Raw genomic sequence first — 7238 nt, 5'->3', positions numbered from 1 at the left:
TTACCTACCCGTTAAAAAAAAATTCACAATTAATATTTTGTACAAAAGAATTTTATTACAGTCTTTATGAAAATATATATATGTATATTTTCTTCAAATGAAACATAGATTTAATGAGTTAATATTAAATTAAACTCATTTGATTTACGGTTGAAACTAGAATTGAATAATCCCAAAAGGCTTTAAAAAGTACATAACTTTTACGCAGTATTTCTTTAATGACATTGAAATTATGAATCAATACTTCGTTATTTGTTGATGTATGATGTTCGGTTCGTGGAATTCTTGTGAATTTCGCAAAGTACGAATGATGTTATCTGAAAAGTTTCGGGTACATCGATGATGAAAGTGTAAAATCAAATATATACTTGATTTATTATGAATTGGAATTTGTTGAATTTCGACAGAGATTGTAGTTAACGCTGGTTAAGTTGCGGCCGAAGGACGTACATTATTGCATATTTGTAATACGAATTAACCGAGTAGTTAAGATTCACACACAATAGCTTAGCACGGAAAGATTTATTTCAATATATATATATATATATATATATATATATATATATATATATAAGTGTATATATTAATTTGAATTAATAAAATATAAAATAATTATTTGAATTAGAAATATAAAGTAATATACAAAGTAATTAAAGTTACTGTTAAAATGAATATATATATATATATATATATATATATATATATATATATATATATATATATATATATATATATATAACTATAACTATATATATATAAGAGTATATATTAATTTGAATTAATAAAATATAAAATAATTATTTGAATTAGAAATATAAAGTAATATACATATAATTTCTTTAGAGGGAATTAGTTAATTCTTCATAACTCGTTGATACAATATACACGTTATTGATTCGTAATGATGTCCACAGTGATTCTTGAACTGACGGAGTTTGTGATGTTATCTGTGTTGTTGATTCGGATGTTGACTGTACTGACGATGCTGGTAACGCTGACAGTACTGTTGATGCTGTTGGTAAAGCAAGTTTAGCTTGTTAATCACACACCATTTTTGTCAGGGTTTCTACTCTTCCTTCTATCATTTTAGTTCGCTTAACTGATTTATGGTTAGGGCTAGATTAGATAATCTCTAAGACTTTAGAGATTACATAATCGCCGCGGAATGTTTCTCCAATGAAGTTATGAATTAATACTTCGTCAGTTATTGTTGTTGGTACTCCTTGGTATCTATGGTGCGTATGACGTTGATGCTCGTGGGACAGATTGTGAAGTTGAGGTTTACGACGCGATTGTGGTTGGATGTGGTAATGGTACTGTTGCGTTGATGATGGTGGTACTGGTTATGCTGCTGCTGGTGTTTGTAATCTCTGCACCATATTCTCCAAAGCCACTACCCGAGCGCGAAGCTCGTTGACTTCTTCTATTACACCGGGGTGATTGTCGGTTCGGACGAGCGGATAAATAAAATATAAAATTTGATGTAATATATAATCGTGATGAGATACTCTGGAAATGAGCGAGAAAATGGTGTTTCGGACAGGTTCGCCGGTAAGTGCTTCAGGTTCTTCGTCAAGAGGGCAATGTGGTGGATGGAAGGGATCACCTTCTTCTTGTCTCCAATGATTGAGGAGGCTACTAACCCATCCCCAATTCATCCAGAATAGGTGATGACTGATTGGTTGATCTATTCCGGTCACACTGCTTTCAGAGCTTGAATGGGATTCCATTTCGGAATCTGAGTGACTTGAACTGATGACGAATTCCATTTCGTACGATTGGATAAAGGATTTTTTTTTTTCGATATGAAATGATTTTGGCTAACGGATGGTATTCTAATTACATAGAATATATATGTATATATATATATATATATATATATATATATCAAAAGATTTCGTAGATTACGGAGGACTTTGCGGGATATGTCAGGCAAAGTTTAAAGTAACAGATACGATAAGATATGATTTAGCAGATATGCTAAGATATGAATTTTTGTCTATACACTATTCATGCAATCAATGCAGCAAGACGTGTCTTAGACTAAAAATGATAAGCAGGTAATTTCCTGAGGAAGATAAGTAGTTAATTTTTGACACAAAATGATAAGCAAAACTTTTGACATGCAGGCACGGTCGAAGTCCAGACTCACTAATGCATCCTATCGACTTATCAGTTAGACACACTAATGCAGACCAGGTTCGCTAAGACCACCGCTCTGATACCAACTGAAAGGACCTGTTCATATACATTATAAACGATTCACAATAGTCGATTACATTGCGAGGTATTTGACCTCTATATGATACATTTTACAAACATTGCATTCGTTTTTAAAAGACAAAATTTCTTTACATCGAAAATTGACAGGTATGCATACCATTTCATAATATCCACTATCCAACCATAAATTAATTTAATAATAATCTTTGATGAACTCAATGACTCGAATGCAACGTTCTTCGAAATATGCTATGAAAGACTCCAAGTAATATCTTTAAAATGAGCAAATGCACAGCGGAAGATTTCTTTAACACCTGAGAATAAACATGCTTTAAAGTGTCAATGATATTGCTCTAAACATACATATTATTCGACGCAATATCAGTTATATTTCATCAGATTTTATCATTTACAAAGACATTCAATGTATAATATTCAAAAAAAAATGACAAAAGCGGACAAGAGCTTGTTGTTTGAAGAAACGACGATAAAACGATGGGTTTTAACCAAATTTATATCAAGAAACGTTTATCCGAATTCAAGAACGAAGAAGACTGAAGAAAAAGGTTACACAAGTCGTCCAAAATGGTACACATCGATACGGGATCAACAGAGAACAAACGAAAAAAATAAAAATATGAAAACTGCAAGATACCCATACGCGAATCGTGTAGGCTTACACGAAACGCGTAAGGTTAGGCCGAGTTTAATCATTAGCCAGAAATGGGGCGGCTGCTTTTGGAGTTTAAAACTATATCTTTTTCTCAATGAGCTACAGCAAGCAAGCATTCAACATTTTTAAAATCTTTACCTACTACTTTGTTACATGATAAATACGGAGTACTAGTTCAAGTGCAAGGGGGAGAATAAAAAAACATACAACAATTATTATACGCAAGTTATTGTCATTTTTACTTGTATCAATTAGTTCAAGGTTAAATATTTAGTATAGTTTCAAATATTAAGGGGATATTGTTCGTGATTAAGGGTGTTATTGTAAGCGTGAAACGGGTGTTATTATTGTAATTTTTCTACCGTTTGAAGTTAATGAAAGTGAAGAATTTTTAGTAAGTTTACTCTGTTAAAATTATCGTTGTTATTATGTTTGCATATCTATATTTTTATGTTTACCCTAGTGTAATGAATAGCTAAATTTCCTTAGTGTTTGCTTAGATGTAGAGCCCCTAGTGAAATGGATTGTTATCAATTGTAAAAGTTAAAATGTAACTTTAGTATTTTTAATATTGAGCCTAGTTAAAAGAACCATTATTGTGTAATTAGGTATTTAACCCTTGTCACTTAATTTATTAAATTTAAATAACGAATGTTGTTTTTATTTATATAAATTAAGCTTCAACATTAAAATGATCTAGACGAATTTATGGATAAATTATTAACACCAATTTAGAAATAAACTTCGGTGGTTTGGGTAATATCAATAATTATATGATAGTGAAATTGTAAAAAGGGAAACCGTTACGATTTGGGTATTGGCGAAAGTCAAAACTAAGCTAGGTCTCAATTTAAATACTTAGGGAATAGTAGCTATCTAAATAGAATCCGATGAAAATTAGATTTATTTTAGTTAGTCGTAACCTTATATTTATTCGAAAGAAAAATATAAAGTTTATTACTAAAACATTTTAAATAGGGCGTAAACTTAAAACAATCCATGGACCTAGGGGTGACACATTTAAGTAAACACTCCCATTTATCCCATTTATATTTATCATAAAAGTATTATTATTATTATTTATGAATTATTATTATAAAATATAAAAGATTACATAAAAATATTTAAATTTCGTAACAGACTGTTTGTCACAGTTTATATATCATACGCGAATCGTGTATGGTATACGCGAAACGCGTATGCCTGTAATTCAAACTGTACGACCAGATTCACACAATTCGCGTAGGTTTTAAATTATACGCGATACGCGTATAAATACGCGAAACGCGTATGTACAAGACACAGCTACAGTACCAGTTAGGGCAAAATTAGGGTTTTAGTTATTTTAATTATTATATTTAAGTTATTATTACATAATTTATATTACTTATTATAAAATACTTTAATACATGTTTAAAACCTACTAATTAGTGTTAATTATAATACTTTATAATTAGAAATTAGTTTAAAATTAGTTAATTATTTTAATTCCTTTTAATTTGTATTAATCTTTTTAAACATGTCATTTAGTTAATTTAAATAAGTTTATATTATAATTGCTCAAAACAAAATTCTAAACATATAGTTTTATTAAAAGTTACTATTTTACTAATTACCATTTAGTAATATAATTAATGCATCATAATTAGTATAATTTCATTTAGTTCCTTTTTAAGTTAATTATTGTAATCTTGTAATTTTATTTAGTAAATTAGTTTAAGTTATTTTCTTTTACTATTATTTTATAAATTCCTAATCCAAAACCCCCTTTAATTAAGTTTGACATCAAATACTATTAAAAACCATTAAACACTTCATCTCCCTGTGGAACGAATCGGATTTACCGACAAACTAAACTACACGGATAGGACTATTTGCCTATATATGTGTGAAATCAACCTGAATTCAATAAAATACCACATATACAATAAATCAATTCGTGTAACAAAACAACTCAAATCCGTTCATAAATAAAGGTTACGTTTCGCAACATCAACTTTTTGGCGCCGCTGCCGGGGAGTTGGCAGTTAAATAAATAGATAATTTTTCTGATTCGTAGTAATAGTTGGATTTGTACGTGGACCGGGTTGTTGGATCACCAATTTTATTGGTCAATAGAAGGATCCTGCCCCTCTGCTGCATCTTTTGGCTATTCAAAACGTGGGCAAAATCAGAAGGATAATCTGTTTGTTTAAAGGTTTTTATCATTGTTTAATGTATGAACTTACGTTCCTCCAACGCTGAATTAACTCCTTCACATCCTGAACCCGAAAGAAAATTCCACGAATGCTTAAGAGCCCAAGACGTAGAAACTCTTGCTAAGAATTTAGAGTCACTTTCCTTAGAATCTGACTCTGAACCAATTATTCAACCAATCATAGAGCCAATTATTAAAGAAGAAGAAGAAATGGCTGATACAAATCAAACGATGGAAGCATTAATGAAGGCAACAAGAAAAGGTCAAGGCCACGCAATTATCCAACCCACGATGAGTGATGGCTTTGAAATAAAAGGTCAATTTTTACACATGGTAACTAACACATGCCAATTCGGTGGAGCTCCAAATGAGGATGCTAACGAGCATCTTCGTAAGTTTGTAAGCATTTGCAAACTATTCATAATTAAGGATGTCACCGATGATGTCGCATGTTTAAAAATCTTTCCATGGTCATTAAAGGATGAAGCTAGAGATTGGCTAGACTCATTACCTGAAGGCTATATTGAAGACTGGAATGATATGATGGACAAATTTTTGTCAGAATTCTTTCCTGCTTCAAAAGCAGCAAAATTACAAAGTGACATAAATCACTTTAAACAAAAGCCTAATGAAACTCTTTATGAAGCTTGGACCCGATTCAATAAAATGCTTCGAATATGTCCTCAACACGGGTTGAGTACATTCCAAAAAGTCTGTGTATTTTATAAAGGAGTCAATGTGGCAACTAGAAAAGATATAGATGTTGCAGCCGGAGGTTCGGTCATGAAGAAAACTCCTGAAGACGCTCACACAATCATTGCTGATTTAGCTTCCCATTCTCATAATTGGCATCAAGAAATAGAATTTTCTAGATCATCAAATGTTGCTAGTATTGAAAGCAATGATGAAATTGCTTCTTTAAAAGTTCAAATAGCAAATCAAGCACGGCAAATCGAGAAAGTAACCAAGGAAATGCATGCTATCAGAGTAGGATGTGAACTATGCCAAGGTCCCCATCTTACTAGAGATTGTGATCAAAGTACAATGGAAGAGCAAGCAAATTTCTTAGGTTACTTACGAAAAGGTGAAATGAACTTTAGTGACTTTCCAGCTATAGAAGCAAACAACCGAAAATATCCTCCTATAAATAGCTATCAAGTAGGAGGACCTTCAGGATCAAATAATAATAACTATCAAAATAACAATAACTATCAAGGAGGAAATCCAGGTTACCAAAACAACCGGAATTTCCCAAATCAAAGTCAAAGAAATCCGCCACCAGGTTATAATAACCGAAATCAACCTCAACGAAATTATCAAAATAATTTCCAACACAATCAACAACCACAACCACTAGCGCTCATGCAACCGCAACCATTAGCAAATATGCAACCTCAACCTGAGAGGAAATCTGGTTTAGAAGATCTCTTGAGAGATTTTATGGTTAAGCATGAGCAAAATGCGGAACTTCAAACTCAGCAAATCCGAAATCAACAAGCCACGATTCAGATTTTAGAAAGAGATGTTGGAAGGATCTCACAGTTACTAGCAGAGAGAACACCAAGTGCAAGTAATCCTCCGGTTATACTAAAGAAGAAGGATCCTCAAGCTCCAGCATATTCACAAGTGAATGCTATTTATAGTTTCTGTGAGGATGAAGCAAGTTTCAAAACACCAGAGCATAGTCCTATTTTTACTCTTGGGTGTGAAGATGATGATGAAGAGTGTGATGAGTTTATATTTTCTGATTTATCCAAGATGGATGATTACACTCCTTATCAAGAGATTGATGGTATTCGAGTTGAAAGTGTGAAGAGTATAACATGTGAAGATGAAGGGATCCGAGTTAGTGCAATAACTCCCGAGTATGGTGACTATTTGATGAGGTTGATGTCGGGAAATCATGTGGAAGTAAAGAAAATGGAAATCACCGAGCCTTCCGAGTTTAGGGTTGATGATGATTTGAAGAAGATCAAGGAAGAAGCGGAAGATACGGTGAAGCAAGCACCTAAAGTGGAAGACTATAAAGAACCCATTCTATACCCGCAAGCACTTGCATCCGAAAAACCAAAGGAGAGTCATTGTAAGCCTTTAAATACGGATAATATTTGTGTAGATGTATCTTTGGTTGATGTTATTGCAGGT

This window comes from Rutidosis leptorrhynchoides, chromosome 6 (genome assembly GCF_046630445.1).
Source record: "Rutidosis leptorrhynchoides isolate AG116_Rl617_1_P2 chromosome 6, CSIRO_AGI_Rlap_v1, whole genome shotgun sequence".
Taxonomy (NCBI): Eukaryota; Viridiplantae; Streptophyta; class Magnoliopsida; order Asterales; family Asteraceae; genus Rutidosis; species Rutidosis leptorrhynchoides.
This window is presented reverse-complemented; position numbering follows the sequence as displayed.